A 27,317-nucleotide genomic window follows, 5' to 3' on the forward strand; every position below is an offset into this window, starting at 1 on the left:
CCTAATTCTAAGGCTTATACAAGACTTTTCATTTTTTGCGGCTCTAGACATATTTGTTTTTTGTGTTTTTGGTCCAATATGGCTCTGTTTTGGGAGAAATCTTAATTAGGTTCTAGGAGTGGTCGGCTGCACCAAAATGAATCACACACACACACCTCTTCTTTGCTATGAAATATGAATACATTTATTAGCAAGAAGCAAGCAGTACATAGAAGACATCCACAAAACTACCCGTTTGCTAGGATAAGTGTCGAATTACCCCCCACAACTCGGCAGTACACACAATATCACTATCAATATCACAATCATCACAGTTGCAATCATCACACAAGTACAAGGGTTTTTAAGGCCTTCTTACCTCGACACGAAACTGGAGAGCCCTGCAGTCCGATTTTGAATAAGCCAAGGAAAAAACCCTGCGCCGGGCGTTTTGCAAGAACCCACGGCCGACTCTGGCTATACTTCCGGTTTCCCTGTCTTTTATACCTCTCCCTCAGCACCTTGCGGAGGGGGGGGAAAGACCTAAGTCCGCAAGCTCTCAAAACAAGTTTCGGCTCCCACGGGACCCAAAATCCTGTGCGAACCAGGCCCTTTCTCACAGAAAAACAGGCATTTGCTATAATAAACAGCAGGTGCGCGGCTGACTAAAACTAAAGCTGTGTTTTGGGAACCCAGGGCATCTTCAGGACACAAAACTTATTTTTTCTCACTTCAGGCTCTTTCAACATTTTGGGTTGCCGATAGGGATGGGCGGTATGGACTAAAAAATGTATCACGATAATTTCTGGCATTTATCCCGATAACGATAAAAATGACGATAAAAAAAATAGCAATTCAACTCCACCTTTGTAACTATAAATCTATCACCACATTCAGTCTTTGGAGCCCCCAAATCACTGCTCTAAAAGATACTAAATACTACTAAAACTACATCAATTAAATTGAATTAATAAAAACCAATTAAATTAGTACACCTGTACTGCAAAACTGTAATGACTCAAATGAAACAAGTTTGAAATGTGAAAACAGATTCAACATTTATTCAAACTGCATGGCTTAAACAGTGGGATAACAGCAAACAGCAAAAGTACCTTGTCCTTCAAGTTTAATTAGCTTATAAAATCACAAAGTAGAAAAAAATGATAAATAAAGAAACAGGACAAATAATTAAAAGTACACTGAAAATAAAATCCTATCAGTGATGACCTTCTAATATAAATAAAATGTGCAAATTAACCTGTGGTTGGAACATGACACAAGTTAGATACTATTGCAATTTTTTTTCATAATAGTCAAACGTTATATCAAAATGTAACAACCATTTCCTTCTGTTGGGTAACAAAATGGTGCAAAAGACAACATGATGAAGAACAAAAATATAAAGCCATCCTTTGCACTCACTGTTTTTTTGCAGACTCTGCATATAATAGATGATGTTTCCTCCTCGTCTCTCTTTTTAAATCCAAACCAGTTCCAGAGCTGGAGCTTCGTTTAACAACGAGCTCCTCGCTCTCAGATCAGCCTTCCGCCATGTTTGTTAAGGCTGATTTATGGTTCTGCGTTAAATTCTTACCGTGGGGAATTTCTTTGACGGTATATCGTGAACGGTAAAATATCCCCATTCCTAGCTGCAGACCCCTGGATTACACTGTTTCATTACTCCAACTTGTCCAGCTGACAACCCTTTCTTCACCATCCAAACCCTGACAGGAAACACCAAAGACAAGATCATCTCTGAGCTGGACAAGATCCAGCAGGAGGTGACGGAGCAGACGGAGGAGAGCCGGGAGCACCGGGACCGGATGGACGGGGACGTCCGTCGCTTCGAGAGCCGGCTGCTGGTGGAGATCGGAGACTGCCGCAGGTCCGGAGACGGTCTGGAAAAGAGACTGTCCAAGATGGAGGGCATCTGCGGAAGGCTGGACGGAGTCTCTACCTCCATCAACAAGATCAAGGAAGGTACGTAAGGAAGGTCCATGCTGTTTTTTCTTTGGGTTGTAACTCTGAAACCACAGGAGATGTGATAAGGATTCAAGGTCAGAAGAAGTATGGGATATTTTACACAAGATACCAACAAAATCCAGCCTCCCACCACATAGCTGTCCTATGAGAGCGCACAAAAACATTTACTGACTTAAAATCAACTTTGGATTTTGATTTGAAGATTTTATTTCAAACTTATTTCGAACATTATTACATATAACAAGAGTTCATAAACCTGGTTCTGAGGAAAGAATTAAAAAGGGATCTAGACGATAAGGAACGACCAGATCTACCAGGAGCTCTGTCTCTTCATAGCTGCTCACGGCTCCAGCTGACTTTCAGCAGCGCCGAGACAAACTATAAAAAAAAAAGCGTTGCCACTTCTCTAAATCTCATTTTATAACTTGATATCAAACACAAGCCACAGATCCAGCAGCACATCTATCATCTCCTCCAGGTTCTACATCTTTAGTGTTGTCTTCTTCATTTAGATACACAATTAAATACGTCACAGCAGCTTCGCTCCAACCTCCTACTTCTGCTCCAGGTGCTGAATTGTTATGGAAAAGAAACCAGGCTGAGTTGAGATGAGTAGAGCAGAGTAGGTGCTGGTGGAAAAGCGCCATTATTCTGCATCTGAAAAGGAGACGCCACACCATCAACTCCTGTGGAAGCGTCTCCTGGCACAGCCAAGCCCGCAACTTATTACACACTCATTTGTTTCAAAGAGGCGCAATCACTTTTCCAGTGTCCTTTTTGTTGCAATAATTACGTCTTACTTGGGTCTTTCCTATCCAACTATCCAAATCTGACTGATCTTTATCAGGACCGCCTTTAAAAAACAGCATCTTTCCAATCTCTGTCACCAAAAAATGTATTTGGCGGTGAGAACAAACTCATCAGCAAGAACTGCTGCTTCACTCTGAGGGCCTGATTTACTAAAGGTTTGCGTGTGTAAAAACGTGTGCAAACTTGACATCACCCGCAAACCAATGTGCAAGCTGATCTACTAACAGCGTGCAAAGAGGACTGCGCCTCTTAAATGAGCAAAATAGCACACGCTGTTCATTTAGTACTTTTGCCCTGATGAATAATCAATATGGGGCGTACCCGCCAGAGAGCGCTAAATACTGGGAGGGGAAGATGCAAATAGGTTCATTTACCACACGCAATGAGATTTACCAAGCCTGAAAGTTATTGCGGGGATTGTGATTGCGTCTGTATTTAATACGTTAGAAAGGAAGGTGCTAATCTGCCCAACATTACGCACCGATGGCTGCTGTTATTGTGGCAAGTAGGCGACATCACCAAAATCAAAGAATAGCAGAGAGAGAGTCTTTATTCTGCTGCATGCTATTTTAAAAATGGTTGCACAAGTTTTATTAAAGGCCAATTGTTCTTTAGTTCTTCGCCTTATATCTTGCCACCTTCTTTTAACCTCATCTGCCGTTCTTTTTGTCTTACCAACTGCATTTATTCTATCGCAGATTTTCTCCCATATTGCGTTTCTTTTGGTAATGTTTAAATGTCTTTGCTGTAGTTCATGAATGTGTTTATTTGCCTCTTCCACTAATATGTCTAACTCCAACTCGTCAAATTTCATTTTGCGCTTGCAACTATCCTGCTTTCCATCCAGACTCTCCATGGCTCAAACCGTAAGACACGCAACACCTCATTTAAATACTGCAGTTTGCACCTGTTATCAATTGCGCACGCAATCTTAGTTGATCACCCGCAAAACACACAACAACAGCACGTGCAAACTTTTTCAGTGCACACGCAATTTAGTACTCTTTATTTAGGATCTTAGTAAATCAGGCCCTTAGTCTTAACTTTTCTGTCATTGATGTCAGTAGCGATACAACCAGGGACAGACTGCCTAAACTGTTCACGTACAACAAGGTCACACAAATCTTCAAATGAAGCTACATCTGATGCAGAACAGCAGTGACCAGAATGTGTGACCAAAGCGGTTGTCTTCCAGATTTATTCCAATTCCAGAAATGTTGTCCACAAGCCTCAGGAATGGATTAGTAGGCTTTTAACACGGGCTCCTCCACGGGTTTATACACCCGACACCGTTCAGATAGCAGCGCTGCAAAAGCCCCCTGTACTTGACAAGTAAAAAATGCATGTCAGGGAGAATCTCTGTCTCGTTCCACGTTCACACTGAGCATTGAATGTTGTGCAGCCTTGATGACTGTCAGGATACAAGGTTAACACGGATAAACCGCAGGTAATTGATGATAGTTCGTGATTAGTACAAGAACCAAACAGGGATTTCCATTCTGGTTATTACCCTCACACCAAATCTACACAATTATATGCCTCAAATCGTTACAGAATGTTCAAGGAAATGGGTGTAGATATACAGTAGGTAGATGGGATGTGCTACTATTGTCACATTTTTTGCAGACTAGAGACAGTGAGAAAATGTTTTACCAACACCTCTGGGTTTATTTTAATGCTTATCTGTCGGAATTAATTATTCCAAATTAAATAGAAATAAACAGAAGATCACGCATTACCGTTTCTGCCAATGGTATGAAATGGTTTAAACTTCCTGTCTCCTAAGTGGGCGTGGTCGCCCCTCTCCCCACATCGTTTTGGAAGTGTTGTGAACGAGATACAGTACAACTTTAATATTTGCGCCTTATTTTGCAGCTCGTTTTGTTTTATCTGCTACCTTAATGTCTGATATCAACCCAGTACAAGATCATCGGATCAGTCTAATATTCTTTTTTTCCTTTCCAAAAAGACTTCAATAATAACAATAACAGAATTATTAAGCAAAGAAGCAAGTTTTATTTTAATTTTAAATTTCAGTTTATCCGATGGGAAAACGACGTTGGCAGTTCTGCAGTGACCGACGACTCTGAATCAGCACCTTAGACATTTATACGTATATATATATATATATATATATATATATATATATATATATATATATATATATATATATATATACACACGTGCTAATCTGTGCTCACGTTCACTTTTCCCATAGGACTCAATAGACTCAGGACCTACTTCCAGTCTCCTAAAGGGCAGTCACGTGACACAGATACAGGAAACACAACCGTAGTGGGCTGTCTCGTTTATTGAACGTCTCTGGAAATAGTAATTCTGAATTGAGGTTTACATGGAAAACACGTTTGATCGGCTTTCTCCACAATTCCTCTCCAGGTCTGGGGGTTGGGAAGGTTCTGATTGGATAGGGGGGGGACCGGAGGTTAAACTACCGGAAGAAAAACAAACTTAGCCGCTACAACTTTGAAAAGCTCACAATTTTGATGTTTCCAGTTTCCATCTGTTCTTTTAATGATTTCTATTTATTAAATAAATGGTCTCTGCTCTTGATCACCGTTTACTGCTGCTGCATCTTGAAACTTTGTTTGGAAAACCAGCCCAGTGGAATATAAGCATCATGGAGACAGACGGGCGAGGGAATGAGCAGAAAGAAAGACCTGGATTAATTTAAAGAGGAATGAGTGTTTACATGATCGCGGAACTATTCTATTCAGATTTAAAATCGGAATAAACCAGCCACTTACTTCAGAATTAAATTTAATTCGGAATGGTCATTTTCATTCGGAATTAGGTGTTTACATGGTCATTTTTACTCATTTTAAATCAGATTTAATTTTAATTCTGAATTAAAGAGGAATTAAACTTCCCATGTAAACGCACTGATTATATTACTAAACACTAATATCAAAGACTGAAGTGAGACTCACTTTATACATATCCACCATCAAGCTGTAATGACAAAACATCAAATATCTCACATTTCTGAAGTCCTAAAGACAAAACCGTACATGTAGAAGGACAGTGGGACCTGGAGCTGAACACCGGTGGAGATGGTGCCAGCTGGGAGGGCTGTGTTCTGGGTGTTAGGAAGGGGCGGTGCCAGTTATGCAAAGAGTTTGACTGGAAGTGAAGATAGGATTCTTTAGGAGTTCTCTAAAAACATGTCTTTACACACTGCAAAAACTCAAAATCTTAACAAGAATATTTGTCTTATTTCTAGTTAAAATGTCTCATTTTTAGTCAAAAAATCTCATTACACTTAAAACAAGACTCATCACTGGAAAAAAACAACAAATTTCACCTGTTTCAAGTAGATTTTCAATTAAAATAAGTAGAAAAATCTGCCAGTGGAACAAGATTTTTTTGCTTGTAATGAGAAGATAAATCTAGTCCCACTGGCAGATTTTCCTACTTATTTCAAGTTAAAATTTACTTGAAACAGGTGAAAATAGTGAAATAAGTTATTTTTCTGGTAATGACTCTTGTTTTAAGTGTAATGAGATTTTTTGACTAAAAATGAGACATTTTAACTAGAAATAAGACAAATATTCCTGGTAAGACTTTGAGTTTTTGCAGTGCAAACCCTGATGCGAATGAATTGCCTTTGGTTTATAGGAAGAAGGAGCACCATTATCCTGTATCTTAATGAAGATGTGTTGTATATGAAATTATATTTATTGGTTTATTTACTTCTTTCTTTATTTGTTTCCTCTTCTATTCCTCATCTCACTGTTGCCAGATTGTCAGCTATTCTGTCTTTGCTTGATTATTGACAATAAAGCTAAAAAAAAAGAGCTAAACCCAGAAACAGAATCTTTCTGAAGAAAGAAATACCATGGCAGAGTGAGTCCAGGAACTGGCAGGAGGTCTGAGGTCAGACCAGAGTCCTGGCTGGGGTTTCTGGACTCAAACGCTGCTTCTTTTCTTCTTTTAGGTCTAAACAAACACGTGTCCAGTCTCTGGAACTGCGTTTCTGGTCTGAACGAGTCCGTCATCCAACATGGGGGAATCCTGGACTCCATCCAGAAGAACCAGGACGACGTCCACAGCAGGATGAAGAACCTGAACTCCAGCCTGAACCACGTCCTTCGAGACCTGCAGGGTTCTTCTGGTAAGAGCCTTTAGACGTCCTCTACTCTGTTCCCGCCTCACTGCAGTGGTTCATGTTGTCTCTGTCAGCATAAACTACACGAGGAGAAGGTCAGAACTGCCTTCATGAGTTCACCTTTGGCAGGTTTCTGTGTGTGTTTCGAGTGTGAAACATCACAAGTAGTGCCACAAGTCAAAACATTTAAAGTGTTGGTGTTCTGCTCCTGAAGGTGCTAGAAGAACTGAAGCTTCTGTTCCTTTTTTACTTTATCACACCTGTTTGTTGTGATCTTCAGTGGAGGAGGCCAGGTCTTTGGGGATGGTAATGTCTACGCAGCGTAGCTGGATAAGAACCTTCAAGGTTTAACATCAAGCCTCTGATTCAGAGGGGTCAGTGCAGGTCCATGGCTACCTGCCAGTAGCCTGGCTGTAGAACCAATGAGCCAAAGAATTTGGCTCCATGTAGGGATCCCAGGATGTTGTGTATGAATGGCATCAGATAAGCATCTTGTGGTGTCTTGGTGTTGAGCTGTCTGTAGTCTATACAAAACTGATGTGAACTATACCAAAACTACCGGAGATGCCCATGCTGACCGTGACAGGTCAATCACATCATCCTGCAGCATTTTTCTCACGTGATCCGCGATAATCATTCTCTTCATGGGAGAAACTCGGTATGCTTTACCTCCAAGCTTCTGTGGCCCTTGTGGAAATACTTTGTCGTGAGATGTGGGAAACGACGACGGACCAAGAAACGCATACAAGTTTACAGCTGAGGTAGTAGGGCCCCAAGTCATGTGTGCCAATGTTTTTGGAGAAAGTAAAAGTGAACCATTTTGCCTTAACATGCAACCCCTAGGTATTGTCACCCAAGTTGACCTGAATTTTAGTTTTCCTAAGAAAGTCCAATACTAACATTAACAGAAACATCATCATCAGCCATCACATACGTTTCAATGGTCCATAAGGTGTCGTGCCATGTATAACCTAAGAAAACCTTTCCTTCAGTTGTTTGTCTGGGCAGCCGCCAGAAAGAAGGTTAAGGGGTCTCTGGTTCTGAGCTGTCACCCGGCCTACTTATCCTTTGCCACAAGCTTTTCTGCATCAGGGTGAAGGTGCTTCCAGTATCCAACACGGTTTCTGGCCTGAGTCCTCTAGTCTTGATGGGGACGATTAACAGGGTTGATGCTAAGTAGAGATGCACCGATCGATCAGTGGCCGATCGATCGGTGCATCTCTAATGCTAAGTCTCTGGTTTGTGCCAGATGTTGAAATCGTCTTGGTCACGTTCGAAATGTATGTGTGGGTGGTTCTTGCTGGCGGTTTTCTTTACAGTGTTGTTGCTGGTGAAGACTTGGCTTTGACTCTGCCCCAATATTGCCTTTTGGAGGCCCAGTTGTGCTCCACCATCAACCCGATCATTACCAGCTGCACATCATCCTGGCTCCTCCTCACCTCATCCTGGCTCCTCTCCGCCTCATCCTGGGTCTTCCCCACCTTATACTTGCACCTCCCCACCTCATCCTGGGTGTTGTCCAATTTATCCTGGCAACTCTCCACCTCATCCTGGGTCCTTCCGACCTCATTCTCTGATAAATATTAAGCCTGACTGAAGATTGAAGACGGTTGTGCTGTTAGTTTCAGGACACACTTTAGCTCAGCTATGATCACATTATTTTCAGTCTTTCTTCGGGGGTTACACATAATCTGTTAACGACATTGTTTTGTTTTAGATGATTCTGTTGAACCACAAGCAATGTCTGATTTTCATTTGTCATCGTTCAGTGAATTGTTGTTTTGTCAAGTTATTTTAGTGACTGTTGTGTGATCTGTCCACATGTGTAAACTCCAACAGTCCTCTTCTCTTCCTCACACAGGCCTACCTGGACTCACAGGAGAGGGCGGCTTTGACAGGCTGCCGGGGCTCCAGGGGCCCCGGGGGCCCGCCGGACCTCCGGGACGGCAAGGAGAACGGGGTGCCCGAGGTCTGCCTGGTAGGACAGAGTTGTTACGTTTCCAAAGTTTTGGATGTACCTGTGGACAGGTGCATCCAAACATGAGAAAAATCGATTTTTTAAATGAATTAAATCTGTTGACTGAAGCTCGACTACATTTGTTTCTCTGAACTTTTAATATTCCCAGTTTTATGTTAAAAGTGGAATTCAGGAACGAGAAGGATAAAGCACATACTGACAGTGGGAAATGAAAGAAGCTTCCCATTGATGTAGGTCAGGGATTGTCAACCGGTGGTCCGCGGCCCTCTTGTGGCCCGCGCTGGTATTGCAGGTGGTCAGTGAAATTGTAAATGGAAAACAATAATAATTTAAAATATATATATTTATTCTTTAGACTCAATTTATTTTCCATTTACTATTCATTTTTGTGAATAATTTACCCATCCAAATTATGTCAAATGAGCCCTCTTGGCTTCCTATTGTTCATTTTTCATATACTGTTTTTTGGTTTATTTTGTTTTTTATAGCAAAGGGTGCAAATAAAAATATACACTGATGCAAATAAATAGCCTATAGAGGCCCATACTCTTATTTAAAAGCAAGGTGCAAAATAAAACAAACATCCCCAAAAGCAGTTGTTCCCCGAGTTGCTTCTTGGTTATAATGGTGGTCCCTGGGACAAAACCAGTTGAAAACCTCTGATGTAGATGAAAGTATAACCGCAGTATTCTGAGGGAAGTCATAATGGAGTTTCTGAGCTTCAGTAGCTGACGTGGTTCCACGTTCTTTAAAACAGAACGTCTTATTGGCTGCTGCCACAGCTCCTTGTTGTTTCACCTAATGATTTCTTTTTCTTTCTTTGTTCCAGGTCCCAAAGGTCAACCAGGTAAGCCTGTGAGGAACACCTGAAAACAGCAGCTTCCCAGCTCATTTCACTGGACTGTCAGCAACCTTCATCCTGCTGTTTCTCATTGTTTCCAGGTCTTGCAGGTCTTCCAGGCATCGACGCTCACGTTCCCAGGCTCTCGTTCTCTGCTGCCCTCACCTTTCCCATGGATCAAGCAGGGACCATTGTCTTTGACAAGATCTTTGTCAATGAGGGAGATTTCTACGACCCGGGAACAGGTGAATACTGAGAAATGCATTTCCTGTAGGACGTGATCTCCTTAGGCAACAGGACTGGACCCGGACCCCCGGTCTGGTTCCCACCACCTCCTCCACACCGCAATAAACAAATATAGACAATAAGTACAGCTGAAACCAGCACTGGGGAACTGGAAACCAGTACTAGCAGAGCTGAAACCAGGACTAGAAGATCCGGACCAGGACTAGCAAGACAGAAACCAGGGCTAGTAGGACCTAGGGGTGTAACAATATATCGTGCCACGAAATTTCGCGATACAAAAATGTCACGATACGTGTTGTGGAGGTGACAAACTGTATAGCGATATTGGGTTATGAATATTAATCTATTGTGTTTACTAGTAACGTGCAGCGTATTGGTGCCGACCGCGCCTCGACCCGCGGACCAAAATCTTCCTCCGCTCAGAAGAAACTAGTACCGTTTTGGTCCCGATCACGGGACTCTTGCAGGGTTTTAAGCTCTGAACCTTTACTAATGTAAGGCTGGTGTAGAGTTAAGCCTTACCTTATTAAATTAAACCTTTTTGGGGTGGTGAGTAGGATAAACACGGGGAAACTTCTGCTGAGTTCCAGTGTACTTTAATGTCCCTCAACAGTGTAGGATTTTAGAACATCAACACAGCACCTAGTGCCGTACTGTGGCGTATCACTCCGCCCAATCTAAAACAGACTAATCACTACAGATAAACTGACTAGTGTCATTATAGTCCCTGATTTACATCAGAATATAAAGAATAGATTTATAAAATAATCAACCCTGAATTACCAAAATAACCTTCTTAACAAAAATAAATCTCCTCTTACACTTATAAGGTGAGCATGAATCAATCTGTTTTATGATGTAAAATTGTATGTATTTATTTACTTTTATTTATTTATTTAATTTTAGTTGTTAAATTTCTGGAAAAGAAAAAAGTCAAGTCATAAGAGAAACTATTCAGTTTGTGGCAAAATATTTGTACTTGTATGAAACTGAAGATCATAATGCAAACCTGACATTTACTTTTAGTTCAGTTTGTGGAAAATGGTTGGCCTGGCTTTCTCTTTAAAACTTAAACAGTTATAAAGCATTACAAACTGTAACAATAGGGCAAACACACAGCATTGTTTTGTATTTTGTGTCTTTCAAATAAAGACCATTTTTTCCAGTCATATGTTCCTCATTCAAGGTTGTTAAAAAAATACTGCTATAATATCGTATCGTTATCGTGACCTCAATATCGTGTATCGTACCGTATCGTGAGATTAGTGTATCGTTACACCCCTAGTAGGACCTGAAACCAGGACTAGATGACCTGAACTCAGGATTAGCAGGACTGAAACCAGGGCCAGTAGGACTAAAACCAGGACTAACAGAGTTGAAACTGGGACTAGGAGAACTGAAACCAGAACAACCAGACATGAAGTGAGTGTTTTTCTCAGATCCTGCCCTGCTGTGAGTTTATAAAAGACAAGATTAGTTCTATGGTTATGTAGTTACTGCTCATGTCCTCTGGACGGACGCAGTTTACTTTTCTTTAGTCATAGATGTATTTGGTGTGATAAAGTGTCTTTCATTGTGTTTGATTTGAAGAAGAAACAGAACCAGCAGGTCAGTAAAAGTCCACAGAATTAGATCATTATTTTGACGCTCTTCTGTTGCGACCTTTGTCTCCTCCAGGTACTTTCACCGCCCCCATAAATGGGCATTACTTCTTCAGTGCTGTCCTGACGGGTTACAAGAATGAGAAGATAGAGGCGGTCCTGTCCAAGTCCAACTACGGGATGGCCCGGGTGGACTCTGGAGGATACCAGCCTGAAGACCTGGAGAACAAACCCGTGGCCGAGGCCAGACCCCCTCCGGGTTCCCTGGCCGTGTTCAGCATCATCCTGCCCCTGCAGACCCGGGACACGGTCTGCATCGACCTGGTGATGGGCAGACTGGCCCACTCCGTGGAGCCCCTGACCATCTTCAACGGCATGCTGCTGTACGAGGACATATGACCTGCACGTCCAGGGCGGAGAACCTGAGCAACTCTTTGAAGGCTCCGTCCCAAACCCCAGAGGCCGGTGCTCATCTACAGTGTGATGTCATCGTCTCATCAGACATGATGTCATTCCCTGTGACGCCTTTGAACGCATTCTTCTTCACTTAATCCATTTTTAATAGATTGGTCTGTACAGATCTGTGTCTCTGGAGCACCTTCATCTATCTTCATGTGTGGACACAAGTCAGCTGATCTGATGTGGCTCATGAGAAAATAAGAAGTTTTCATTTGACAAACTTTTGCAAACACTTCTGATGTTCCATCAGAATATAGTCTCACTTTTTTTTTTTTTTTTTACCATAACATGACCTGACTTCAAACATTTCTGACGTCCAGGAGAAGCTCAAATGTTTGCTCTTTCTTCTAAAGCCATCAGCTGATGTGATGAAGAACATTCTGGCTCTATGTTAGAGGCCCCTACTGACAACAGACATGTATCTCAGACATGTATCGTGCTCATTTACTTCATGTTTACCAACATTTAGACTAATGCAGGGTGCTGCCTCTAAATTAAAGACCACAGAAGAAAATGTGTGGTCTGTTATTTATTCATCGTGATCATTACACAGTGTGTAAATACACCACAAATGAATGTCATAGTGTCTCCTCTTACTGTTGGAAGATTCAACAGGACCAGACATGTTCTACTTTATCAGACCCAGGTCCAGATCCAGGGGCCTCATGATCAAAACGTGCGTGGATTTCAACGTGAATCCGTGCGTGGAATTTTAACGTACGCAAAAAACAATTCTGAAGTTCAAAATTGTGCGTACGTCCAAATCCACGCAGCTTTCTTTGAACATCACAATCAGCGTCGATTTGAGCGCACATGCGGGAGAACAACACTCCCCCCTGTCTCCTCCCTCAAATACATATGTTTGAATATGATAATGAAGATAATAATTATTCAGTAAAAACCGCTCATCTTAACGAGGAACTTGCAAAAACAAGTAAAACAAAAACAAACAAAAAAACATCGGCTGTGAGCTGGAGACAGTCCTGTCAGAACTTAAAGGCCTGGAAAAAACAATTTATTTGGAGCATTTCTTCCGATTTCAGCTGCATTGCATTATGGGTATTGCTGTTCTTTGCTTTGTGTTGCGTTCCGTGAAGAGTTGTGGTTTTATTATGATCGTAAGGGTCTGTGAATGTTTATGAGCAGTGTTAGTGCATCATTACAATCTCCTTTTCTTGTTTGTAATTTAAGAACCGACACCAGAACTTAAGTTGGTGGATGAAAAACGGCTCCTCGTTCCACTTTATTGACGGATTAAGACCAATGTACACGTTTATTGAGTCTTACACATTGTGGATGTCCACGATCACCTCTCATAAGTATAACAATGTGAACAATATAAACTTATATTTATATATATATATATATATATCACTTATATAGTAGTGTGGAGAGAAACACAAGAAAACACAACGGGCACACAAGCCTTTGGAATCTGCGAGAGAGAAAGAAAATAAAACAAAAACGGAAACAGGCAGAGAAACAAACAGCAACCCTTCCAGGTGAGCATGTAAGTGAGTGAGCAGGTGTGTATGTCTGTGTAACGGTGTACGGTGGTGCAGCTGGTAGTGCAGCCGTCTCACAGCAAGTAGGTCCTGGGTTCGATTCCCGCCGGGGACGCTGTGGGTGCTGAAGTGCGTGTTAGTTCCCCCATGACTTCAGTGCCCACACCCTGGGGGGGGTTGGTGAAAGGATCTTTCTGTGTGGAGTTTGCATGTTCTCCCCGTGTTCCCTGGGTAGCTAATGGGAGCTACCCTCACAAAAACATGCACACAGTCCTGGGCTATACATGGCCCCTCTGGCCACCCGGGGAACAGATGGGGAGGATCCGGCCGGAATAATGTGATCCTTCCACGCGCTACGTCCAGCCAGAGAAACCCCACCCTGTCTGGTGAAAAGAAGCTGCTGCTCATTCCTCAAGTAAGGAGGAGACTTGAGCTCAGTGCAGGACCTGGTAGAGGGAGCAATGGGTGATAAAATGGGGGAAAAAAACGGGATAGAAAAAAAAAACTACTTTTGTTTCCAGTTAATAAGAATGGTTTTCTTTGCGATGCTGTCACATCCACTCCAGCTCTATACCTGCCTCACTCACATGCCAGCTCCGCCTCCTCATGTCCCTATGGTTTCTCCAGCCTTCCACACCTGCTCCACATCTGCAACCAGCCTTTACTCAAGCAATTCACTCACAGCCAGTCACTGCAAGATTGTTCTTGTGTCATGCCTGACTTTCCAGCGTTTTTCCCCGGACTGATCACCTGTTGTCAACCCTGCCTGTCCCCGTCCTGGTAATCCCCTCAGCCTGTCCTCGACCACAAGTTCTGCCTGAGCATCTCTGGTTTCTATTTGCCTGCTCCCTGGGCTTCCTGGCAATTCCTCAGAACCGTAATCCATCAGACTGTCCCTGTCCAGATGCTGCTCTCCGGGAACCACCATGAGACCATCTCACTCCACCTCTTGGACTAAACTCGCATTTTGGTTCCTTGGTACTTTGGTTCCCCTGGCTTCGTCGCCATAACCCGCACATTGACTGGGCGACAGGGTCCATCCTGGGTTGGATCACAGCCTGTCATCGAGTCTGCCTGAAGCAGGCCCTCGTCCCCCAGCCTCCGCCCTGCTCCACTTCAGTCCCTGACCTGTTGGGTGTAGCATGACTTCAAGGAGGTGTTCAAGTCCAAGGCCACCTCCTTGCCTCCACACCGGCCGTACAACTGCACCATTGACCTCCTCCCTGGTACCAGTCCTCCCCGAGGCCGCCTTTACTCCATCTCTGCACCAGAGAGAAAGGCGATGGAGGACTATATCAATGACTCTCTGTCCGCTGGCATCATCCGTCCCTCCTCGTTCCCTGCTGGGGCCGGGTTCTTCTTTGTCCAGATGAAGGACGAGACTTTGAGGCCCTGCATAGACTACCGGGGTCTCAATGACATCACGATGAAGAACCGGTACCCGCCCCCCCTCATCTCCTCGCCAAACAGCCATTCCTGGTGTGGACCGACCATAAAAACCTGGAATACATCAGGACGGCCAAAAGACTGAATTCCAGGCAGGCCCGCTGGTCCCTTTTCCTCACCCGCTTCAGTTTTACTCTCTCCTACCATCCAGGTAGCTGCAACGTCATGCCAGACGCTTTGTCTCACCAATTCTTGAAGGGGAGCAGGAAGGTTCCACAGGGGTGGACACCACCCTTCCCTCGACTTGCCTGGCCACCGCCATCCCCTGAGGAGTTGAGAGGGACCCACTGGAGGTGCAACCAGGTCCCAGCGCCTGTCCACCTGACCGACTCTTTGCTCCGGTCCGAGGTGCTCTAACGGGGCAAAAGTTCTTGTCTCACCTGCCACCCAGGGATCCAGAGAACAAAGAATTTCTCTGGTGCCGGTTCTGGTGGGAGTCCCTGAACCAGGATGTCCAGGAGTTTGTTAAAGCCTGCCACGTCTATAACCAGAACAAGTCCTCCCACCAGGCTCCGGCTGGACTCCTCCACCCACTTCCCATTCCTCATCGCTCCTGGTCCCACATATCTCTGGACTTGGTAACCAGTCTACCGCCATCACGGTGGTAGACCGGTTCAGACCGGTTGGTGCATTTCATCCCCTTGCCTAAGCTGCCTTCGGCCAAAGAGACTGCTGAGTTGGTCCTCCAACACGTGTTCCGGCTCCATGGCCTCCCTGTGGACATGGTCCCCGACTGGGAACCGCAGTTCTCATCAGTCTTTTGGACCAAGGAGAACTGTATTATTAACATTATATCCAAGTAATTGCAGTTTGTTGTGCTGGTCCCCCCCTCTTTTTCTGTTCTGTACATGTTTTCAGGCCAGAGCTTCAGGAGCTGCATGCTGCGATGCAGTCCCAGTGTGGATGCAGTGTGCAGACTGTGCATCCAGCTGGGAAATATAATGCAGGATTGTCCAGAGTTCCGGTACTTGTCAGAAACAGGGACACTTCGCCAGAGAGTGCGAGGAGGAGCTCCGCTCGGACGCTGATGAGGAGGAGGAGGTGGGAGAGGAGATGGATGAAGTGCTGGCAGGAGGGAGAGGGTAGCAGGAGGAGGCCCCGTCACCAGCCGAGAGCGAGACGCTGATGGCTGAGGGAGAGGAGACGGAGGATGGACGTGGCCCCCAGACTGCTGAGCCGGAGGCAGGAGGAAGGCCGGAGGTGAGCCGCAGCGCAGCGGCGTTGCACCATTCCATGGAGGACGCAGGATTCGGGAGCAGCATGGACGAAGCGATGAGGGGAATCGACTTGTCGGTGGAGGGGAACGTTGGGGAGAGCATGGATGTAGCTCCGTCACCCGGTGACCATGCCACTTCCCCCATGGATGGGTCCCCTGCTCCGGCGGGCGCCAGAGTCGGCAGAGGTCGCAAGGGAGGGATCCTGACGCGGAGCGGAGGAAGAGCAGGCAGCGGAGTCAGGACCAGAGGGGGTCTCTCCTCTGGTCCTGCACCTCCGATGGACGAACACGCAGCGGGAAGAGATCCAGCCCAGGAGCTGCAGCAGGTATCACCGGACTTTTCGGAGGGGGAAGACATAGACTTGAGCGAGGTGTTTATTAATAAATTAAAGAGGAAGGCCAGGGAGAAGAAAGGGAAGACCGCAAAGAAATAATAATAATAATAATAATAATAAGCTTTATTTGTATAGCACCTTTCCAAACACAGTTACAAGGTGCTTTTACAAAGCAGAATTAAAAGGCAGAATCCAATAAAATGACAAAAATATAAAAACATAAGAGCATAGAAATACAATAAAACATTAGAAAATAGTAACATTGGATATTATAAAGTACATTTTTAGATGTTAAGTAAAAGCACATTTAAAAAAGTGTGTTTTTAAAAGAGATTTAAAAATGGACAGAGATGTGGCTCGCCTGATCTCCTCCGGCAGGTCATTCCAGAGCGACGGGGCCCTGATAGCAAAGGCCCGGTCGCCCTTAGTTTTTAGTCGAGATCTAGGAATCACTAATAGGGACCTGCCGGAGGATCTCAGGCTACACCTTGGCTCGTATGGGACTAAGCAGTCTTTGATGTACTCAGGGGCCAGTCCCATCCGGGCCTTAAAAGTGATCATTAAAATCTTAAAATCAATTCTAAAACGCACAGGTAGCCAGTGTAATGAAGCTAAAATCGGGGTTATGTGTACTCTTTTATTTGAATTTGTGAGGAGTCTGGCAGCAGAACTTTGGATAAGCTGAAGTCTGGAGAGATTATGTTTACTTAGGCAGGAGTAGAGTGAGTTACAGTAATCTAAACGGGATGTGATGAATGCATGAATGACAATTTCCAGGTTCTTGGGAGACAGAAAGGACCGGATTTTGGAGATTCTGCGTAGTTGAATGAAACAAGACTGGACAGTTGCTTTAACATGCTGATTAAAGTTGAGATTACTGTCGAAGATGATACCAAGATTTCTGCAGCTGGGGGTAATACTGGTGGAGAATAAGCCAAGTTGTGGTGAGATGTGATTGTGTGTGGTGTCTGGGCCTATGATAATGACTTCGGATTTGTCCGGGTTCAATTGAAGAAAGTTATTAGACAGCCAGATTTGTACTTCATTTAGGCATATTTTGAGAGTGTGTAGTTGATGGTTGATGGTAGGGTCGAAAGAGAAATAAAGCTGTGTGTCATCTGCGTAAAAATGGAAACTAATATTGTGTCTGCGGATTATGTGACCTAGAGGTAACATGTAGAGTGAGAAGAGCAGTGGGCCAAGGACTGACCCCTGAGGTACTCCACAAGACAGAGATGCTGTGGAAGATCTGCAGTCACCAATAGCAACATTAAAAGTCCTATTGTGGAGATATGAGTAAAACCAGTCTAAAACAATGCCAGAGACGCCAACCCACTTCTTGAGACGTTCCAATAAAATCAGGTGATCTACGGTATCAAAAGCTGCAGTGAGATCTAAAAGGATTAAAATAGATGAATGGCCAGAGTCAGCTGCTAAAAGGAGATCATTGAGCACTTTGAGGAGTGCAGTCTCTGTGCTATGGCCCGTTCTAAAGCCAGACTGGAATTTTTCAAATAGGCCATTTCCGGTCATAAATGAGATCACCTGTTCTGCAACAATTTTTTCTAAAACCTTGGCCAGGAATGGAAGTTTGGAAATGGGACGAAAGTTGTTCAGGATGGTGGGGTCTAATGAGGGTTTTTTGAGCAGTGGTTGTACTAATGCACTCTTGAAGTGGTCCGGGACTATGCCTGATGAGAGGGAGGAGTTGATTATGGTTAAAATAGAAGGACAGACTAAGTGCAGGACTTCTTTAAGGAAGCGGGTGGGGATGATATCGAGAGGACAGGATGTGGGCTTCATGTTGGAGATGATTTTGCCAAGATGTTCTATTGAGACGGGGTGAAACAAATTTAAAGAGCACAACAGATTAATAGGTGGTTCGAGTGTTACAAGAGGCAGTGGGGTGATTTGATTTCTTATTACACTGATTTTGTTAAAAAAGAAAGATAAAAATTCCTCGCATGTCTCCGTAGACGGCTCAATCACAGTGGGCGGGGCATCTGTAGCACGGCTGATAATATTAAAAAGCACTCTGGTATTATGCTGGTTTTTCTCAATAATATCGCCAAAATAGTTTGCTCGAGCATTTTTAATTTTCAAATTAAAATCTTTCATTAAGACTTTTAGACTGTCAAAGTGGACAGTTAATCGTGTGGCCTTCCATTTCCGTTCAGCTTGACGGCAGATTCTCTTTAATGAGCGAATTTCCTCATTTATCCAGGGTTGAGAGGTATTTTTAGGCTTTTTGGTTTTAAAAGGTGCAACTCTGTCTAGAATGTTTGAGCAGGTGCTGTTAAAACCATTTAAAATATCGTTAGTGTTCATTAAAGAGCAAATTTGGAACTCAGAGGAAGCAAATTCTTGACAGAATATGGAGGCAGAGGTTGAATTAAAAATGCGGGAGCGTGTCTGACTTTCATGTTGGGTTGAGGTAATGGGCAGGGTAGTGTTAAATAAAATACAATTATGATCAGTAACCCCAACATCAATACAGAGCATGTTGTTTACAGTAATTCCAGTATATAAAACAAGATCTAATGTGTGGCCTTTGATGTGAGTAGGACCAGTAGGAGCCAGAGACAAAGTAAAAGATTCCACCAGATTTAAAAACTCATTTGCTAAAAAATTCTCAGGGCAACAGATATGCACATTAAAATCACCTACAATTAGAATATTATCAAATTTAGGGATAGCAATTGACAATAATTCTGAGAATTCTGTGATAAAACCGGTTGCAGATTTAGGTGGTCTATAAATAAGAATACAGAGGGTCCGTGTGCTACCTGAAACAGTGAAACAGAGGGATTCAAAGGTAGTGAAAGACCCAAACGTGGTGCTACAACATTTAAAACAGTTCTTATAAACAACAGCTAGACCACCCCCCCGGCCGGTTAATCTAGGTTGATTCAGGTAAGAGTAGCCAGGGGGACTCGTTTCAATTAAAGGAGCTATGTTATCCTTGGTCAGCCATGATTCAGTGATTAGAAAAAAATCAAGATCATGGCTGACAATAAAATCATTACATAAAAATGATTTATTGGAGAGGGATCTGACATTAAGAAGACCAAGTTTACTGTTAAAAGCAGTGGGATGTACAGTATCTGGAATTGGTGTACACTTGACTGATATGAGGTTACCATTGACATTTGATTTGTTTTTATTCTTAAAATCTAATTTAGCCTTTGGCAGTCTGGGTTGGTTATTGATGAGCACAGGAATCATAGAAGGCCTATCAGGGATAGGGACCTGCAGGGAAGTATGTCAGACGGATAGAAGAGGTAGATAATTCCTTATGTTGGCTGAAAATTGATGTACACCATGTTTGGACAGATGGATACCATCCCATTTGAGTAAGTGATCTTTCTTCCAGAATGAGTCAAAGTGGTCAATAAAACCAGAACCAGTAGCAATGCAGAAAGTGTGTAACCACGAATTCAGGCTGAAAAGGCGGCTAAAACGCTCAGATCCCTTTCTCAGAGTAGGAACAGGACCAGACAGGATGCATATTTTACCAAGGCTTTCAATAGTGGTCGCTAAAGACTCTAACTCGTAGCGGAGTTTAGCTGATTGCCTCATCATGACGTCATTCGTTCCCAGGTGAACAATCACAGTGTGGACAGAGGGATGCAGATCAATAATAACAGGTGCTTGTTCAATCATGTCAGCAACTTTAAAACCAGAGAAACAATATGTAATGGTGTGGGGAAGTTCAACAAATCTGACCATTGAATCGCCAAGCAACAGAACTTCATGTTGAGTGTCTGGGGAGTCCAGACCGTGTCCATAGACAGCGAGTTTGGGTTGAGCAGCCTGGTAGGCAGCTAGCGCCCTATTAGCGGTGCTAGCATGTCGCCGGTTGTGTGAGTGAGTGAGGTACCTCTGCGTTGACTGTGAAGGCGAGGACCGAGGAGCCATCGAGCCAGGTTCAGCGGAGTGTGGATGGTTAGATGCTCGCACTGGGGGAGGCACCAGGCCAGTAGGTGGATGTGGTGGGGGAGAGGAGGTAACCGGAGCCGATGCTGAGCCAGGCAGGTTGTCCGGCTCCAACCGCTGGAGTGACAAACGGGGCCGTTTGCGACCCGGAGGGGCCGATGGAGGGGACAGCGAGTCCGTGGGTGAGGTTGGATTTGTGGCTATGGAGCGCTTTCTGTTGGCCGGTCCGACACGGTCTGCTCTACGTTCAAGTGAGGGAACAGGGGAGAGGACCGACTCGGAGGAAAGCTCAGCCAGAGGGGAGAAGAAGTTTGTGAGGGGGAGGTCATCACCGGTACCAGACGGGTCATAGAGGGGAAGAGAAAGCCTTCTGTTGCCCTTCACTACATCCGACCAGGGGGGGAAAGAAGACAGCAAGCCAGGGACTTCACCAGCACCAGTCGTCGTATCCGCAGCCAGGGTCCGCTGGCTGCCCGTAGGCTCGAAATGTGACAGCCGGGAACACAGCTCCGACTGCCGCTGGAGGAGGTCTTCGATCAGCCGCTCAATTGACCGGAGCTCAGCCCTCATCTCAGTGACCTCAGCCGCCGACGGGGCCATTTTGTTTCCTTGTACCACTTGATCAAACAAACCTGTGTTTGAACCATGCAGTGCAGAGTAGCAGTAGCAGCAGAGCTGCAGCAGGAGTAGCAGTAGCAGCAGAGCTGTAGCAGGATTAGCAGCAGCAGCAGAGCTGTAGCAGGATTAGCAGCAGAGCTGCAGCAGGAGTAGCAGTAGCAGCACAGCTGTAGCAGGATTAGCAGCAGAGCTGCAGCAGGAGTAGCAGTAGCAGGATTAGCAGCAGCAGCAGAGCTGTAGCAGGATTAGCAGCAGAGCTGCAGCAGGAGTAGCAGTAACAGCAGAGCTGTAGCAGGATTAGCAGCAGAGCTGCAGCAGGAGTAGCAGTAGCAGCAGAGCTGTAGCAGGATTAGCAGCAGAGCTGCAGCAGGAGTAGCAGTAGCAGGATTAGCAGCAGCAGCAGAGCTGTAGCAGGATTAGCAGCAGAGCTGCAGCAGGAGTAGCAGTAGCAGCAGAGCTGTAGCAGGATTAGCAGCAGAGCTGCAGCAGGAGTAGCAGTAGCAGCAGAGCTGTAGCAGGATTAGCAGCAGCAGCAGAGCTGTAGCAGGATTAGCAGCAGAGCTGCAGCAGAGCTGTAGCAGGATTAGCAGCAGAGAAATAGACACTATGAAACTATCCATTATGTGCAGTTTACTTTTTTTCCATCATGGTTTTGAGTTTTTCTTTGCTTAATGCAAATGGTCTGAGAACAGAAGACAAAACTCACTCTGTGCAACACAGATATCATATGCCTGCAGGAGACACGGTGGGATGATGAGACTGTAGGAATGGTCAAAAAAGCTATGGGGACGGCTTCTTTTTCATAACAACCATAGGGGGGTGGAAATACTAATTATAAAACATGCAGTCACAGAGGTCAAACAGTGTCATACTGATGGAGATGGGAGGGTAGTAGGGATTGAGTTTTATTTTCAGAGGGTTTTGTCTTTTCTGCATCTATGCAACCAATCCTGAAAGAGATAAAGATCTCTTCTTTGACAGTCTCAAGCCCCGCTGCTCTAAGAACTGCATTTTTCTGGGGGACATGAATGTCTGGATGGACAGGTTGGATGCATCCAAAAATACCAGGTTTAGATCAGATACATCCAGGAAGAAATTGTTAGATATGAATAGGATGTTCTCCCGGTGACAGGTAGTACTGGGAGAACTCAAACAAAGCAGGATAGACATGTGCTTGGTGGCGAATTATATAATAAATTATATTGGTAAATTATCATACAACTTCAACAGTATAAGTGATCATGCAAGTCTTACAGGAATGATAAGGGTAGGGGAAAGAGGGAGGGGAGGAGGAATATGGTGTTTAAATAATAGCTTACTTAGAGACGATGATTATGAATATAGAATTAGGGAATATTTAAAAGCCATGACAGATGATCCAAGCATGCTGACAGATACGGGTCGATGGTGGGAACGGGTGAAAGAAGGAGTTAAGAAAATAAGCATTAAATATGCCAAATGCAGAAATGGGCATAAGAAAAGAAAGGAAAGAGAAATAAAACAACTAATAGATAGCGAATTAAAGAAGGCAGATGATGATGTTAATTGGAAGATAGACAAATTATTAGAACTAAAAAATATATAATATAATATATAATAAGAAATTCATCAACCTTTTAGCACCTATAATTATTCAACATATTGAAAGGACACAACAATTCCCTCACTCCATGGCACTTAGCATCATCACAATAATTTACAAAAATAAAAGAAGCAAACTCAGACTGGAAAACTTTAGGCCCATTAGTTTATTAAACACGGACTACAAAATTTTAGCTAAGGTTTTAGGCAATAGAATGAAGAATGTAGCAGATACGTTCATAGCACCGACGAGGGCGTACGGAATACCGGGCAGGGACATCAGTGACACAATGATGACAGCCAGAGATCTAATCCATCACATGAACACGAATGGTAAAGGAAGAATTGTTTTGGGGGTTGATCTAAGTAAAGCTTTTGACCGGGTCAGCCACGACTTCCTTTTCAACACCTTGGAAAAATTTGGCTTCGGCAACAGAATAACCACGTGGGTTAAATTGTTATATAAGAATGCGATAAGTCAGGTCAAGTGCAATGGGTTTTTAACAAACATCTTTCCATTGCAGCGCTCAGTCAGGCAAGGGTGTCCTATGTCATCACTCCTCTACAGCCTGTCTGTAGAACCGTTGGCGACTTTCATCAATAGCAATAACAATATCAGGGGGAGATAAGACCACCATACTGCAGTACTCAGATGATACTACGATAACAGTACAAGACATGGAAAGTATACAAACTGTCGTGAAATACTTCAAGATCTACGGCAGGGCATCTGGGGCAAAGATCAACACACAAACCGGATTTGGTTGAAGTTGGGAAATTGCGTAAAATGTAAATAAAAACAAAATACAACGATTTAAAATCCTTCTCAACCTATATTCAATTGAATACACTACAAAGACAACATATTTAATGTTCAAACTCATAAACTTTATTTTATTTTTCAAATAATAATTAAGTAGAATTTCATGGCTGCAACACGTGCAGTAGAAGTTGGGAAAGGTGGCAAAAAATCCTGAGAAAGCTGAGAAAAGCTCATCAAACACCTATTTGGAACATCCCACATGTAATCAGGCTAATTGGGAACAGGTGGGAACCATGATTGGGTATAAAAGGAGCCTCCCCAAACATGCTCAGTCATTCACAAGCAAGGATGGGGTGAGGGTCACCACTTTGTCACAACTGCGTGAGAAAATAGTTGAACAGTTTAAGAACAACATTTCTCAAAGCAAAGTTGCAAGAAATTTAGGGATTTCAACATCTACGGTCCATAATATCATCAACTTCATTCAAAAAACTAAGCGCTGCTTGGCAGGATCAAAACAGGGATCAAAACAAGACTGGAGCAAAACAGGCAGGAGACGTGGAGGATAACACAGTACGGACCGACAGGGAATGACAAGACCAGATATACTCAGGGGATAACGAGACACGACGAGACACAGGTGCAGACAATCAGGGCAGATGGGACACAGGCGGGGCAAAACAGAAACTGAAAAGCTAATGTCAAACCCTGACAAGTTTTCTTAAGCTGTAAGCCATGATCAGCAATATTAAAATAATAAACGGCTTGCAATATTTCAGTTGATTTGTAATGAATCCAGAATTTATCACATTTTTGTTTTTGTAATTGCATTACAGAAAATCACAATATTCTAATTTTCTGAGACAGTCCTGTAATGCAATCTTTATTAAGGCAGGAATAAGACAGATAAAGGATATCATGTATGAGGTAATACCCGGCTTCCTGCCAGAACACTCAATAAAAGATATGATTAGACACATGGATTATGGCATGAGGAAAGGAACTATAGTTAACACATACAACAAAATTAAAAGTAGCATAAATACGGAATGGATAACTAGAATAAATAGTGATGAAGTAAAAAGGACGGAGGAGTTGGCCAGATTTATATATAGAAAAAGAAAACAGTAGAATTAATCTGGGCAAGCTGAAAATATGGATGGCATATGATATATTGATAGAAAAGGTCCTGAAAAGACCAGCCTCGCACGTGATGTGGAAGGAGAAATATACCAGCATGGACGTCAATGACATATGGTGTGGTACGATAAAATACAACAGCACAGACTGTGAGGACAATGATTTTAAGATAAAGCATGATAGAATATTTACAAAAATAATATTGCATCAAATAAATCAAAATTTGAGCAGAATATGCATGTATGCAAAACAGAGGAGGAAGATCTTTTTCATTTATTTTTGAATTGTGCTTGTTTGATTCAGTTCTTTGAAAAGTTGAAACACACTTTAGTCAAACATTGGGGAAGTCACTACTTAGACAAATTTAATCGGGAGCAACTATTCTTGTTCGGTACAAGTACAAGAAATAGGGAAATTAACACCAATCTACTTAATTTTGTTTTAAACCATGCCAGATTGGCAGTCAGGCTGAGAAGAAACTATGCACATTTTGATGGGAAGATGTTGGATGTTTGGCCAGTTTTTAAATCCATCTTAAAAAGAGATCTGTATCTGATCTTGAGATACAACAGAAATGACTTTGTTGATGTTTTTGTTGAAGAGAATCACTTGGTTGAAATAACAGAAGGAGACAAAGTGTTAATTTTTGACTTTATTTCAGGATTACTCTATAGAACTTGCTCATTTGTTGCATTCTTTTGATTTCAACGCTAACAGTGTTATAATTTGTGTTCTTTTTTTTGGTTTGGTTTTTTTTTATTTTTGAGTATAACTGTGTGTACATGATGGTTTTGTTGCAATGTATCTGAAAATTTCTGTTTGCAGAACAAAATGTAAACAATTCTTTTTAATGTAAAGTATATTTTCATATTAAAAGATCCCCTGGGAATACCAGGTTCTGTAAGGTTTTTCAACCAGCAGAGGGTGCTGTCGCCCAATCTACCCACACATTTTTCAACGTGGTAACAGCGACCACTCACATCCTACAGCTTTTTGCATGTGGTTAAGGCCCTTTAAGTCCAACAAATAAGCGCTTTTACATTATTATCACCAACAAATCAATGACTTACATTCAACTCTGACGCACAGCGTTCCTCTGACAATTCTACAAACTAAACCTTTTACAATTTTACTCGAGTATGTTTTTTAATCCAGCAGGTACGCCTGATGCCTGTTACTCCCACAATGCCACCTCCCTCACCTGTGATCCAGGAAGACACTCACTGACACTCAGTGCGGTTACATGCAGCAGTTCAATCGGGTTGCAGATCGGATCAGATAATGACATGCAGAAGATCGGATCACTTGTCTGAGTATACATGCTGTTCAGAGATCAGACTGAATCAGATTGAATAAGCCACTGTAACCAGAGCATGGCTGACTCCGTGACGCTAGGTGGCGCTGTACCCAAGGTAACCATTTCAACAAAGAGCCACTTCCGGTTGACCTCTGCTTGACAACAACAAGAAAGAAAGATGGCATCCGAGCACCTCGACGAGGCTACAGCAGCTTTTAGTGCTGATTTTGAAGAGAACAACGAATTTTTTGACTGCAGTGATGATAGAAGAACGACGCCGGCTGTGGTGCAGGGTCGGCGCCAGAGCAAATATTCAGAGGGGGCACGAGGCTTATTAGGGCGGGCACCAAATCAGTCGTGTAGGACAGCATTTTAAGGAAAAAGGTGCATTCTCACTGCTTTCACCGTACGTACCGTACGTGCGCGTCGCCTCGTAACATACGGCTTAATCTCTGCGTTGGTTAACGCGGAACCATAAATCAGCCTTAAGGCTGCGAGCGGCGTGGGAGCGATGGATGACTGAGGGGGAACAGTTTCACCAAGAGTGGAAGGCAGCGCCGGGCAAGTTATGCCACAGTTTGCAGATGGATTGTTGATGCGTGGACTAACGTGTCTGCTGGGACTATTTTGCGAGCTTTTGCAAAAACGTGCATTTCCGAGGCGCCGCACGGCACGGAAAGTGACTCTGACAGCTAGGAAATTCGGACTGGCACAGCTGAATTAGCGGAGCTCTTTAATGCAGAAACAGAGGATGAAGACTTTGAAGGGTTTGATTAATGTAAAAACTGAAATAAAGTAACCTACTATCAAACAAGGTTTTGCTCCCGCTCTATTTTTAAATACGCACACTTGTGTGCTTGTGTGTGTGTTCTGCGGCGCGCGTGTGTGTGTGTGTGTGTGTGTAGACGGCTCCTCTCTATCTAAAGTGCTTTGAGGTTCCCAGACTCACTAGGTTCAGTAAACATGACAGTGATTATCACAAGGTGCACAAGCTTGGTCTGAATAGACACAGTGGACTGGAGCAGCCTACTTGCTCCACGACTCCTGCAGACACAAAGACCCACTTATAAATATACCGTTTGCCAGGAATGCATATACATAAATACACCACTGGCCTGGTGCACACTCACCTCAGTACGGTGTACTAGTTTACACACATACGCTCCACACTGTTTAACTACTGTCTAAAAAAAACATAAAGCATCAGCTCTCAATCGGATTAACAATAAAACCAGTGTTGCCAACTCCTCAGTAAGGAAAGTAGCTATTGGCTGTCCCAAAAGTCGGTAGAAGTCGCTAAATGACGTCATCGCCTAATTTGCATAATTGGTAATTTGCATATAACTGTAATGGACGCTGTAGGAGAGAGGAATAACGTCGTGGGAGAGACAAAAGTGAGTAAAAATATGTTTAGAACTACAAATGTACAAAAATAATTTCAACATTAACAATTTTGA

General features: G+C 43.4%; 1 pseudogene; it reads left to right on the forward strand.

The window, feature by feature from the left end:
* Positions 1–12,530, forward strand: part of LOC133418944 (EMILIN-1-A-like) — a 56,282-nt pseudogene extending 43,752 nt beyond the window's left edge.
* Positions 12,531–27,317: the final 14,787 nt, after the last annotated feature.

This window comes from Cololabis saira, chromosome 2 (genome assembly GCF_033807715.1).
Source record: "Cololabis saira isolate AMF1-May2022 chromosome 2, fColSai1.1, whole genome shotgun sequence".
Lineage (NCBI taxonomy): Eukaryota > Metazoa > Chordata > Actinopteri > Beloniformes > Belonidae > Cololabis > Cololabis saira.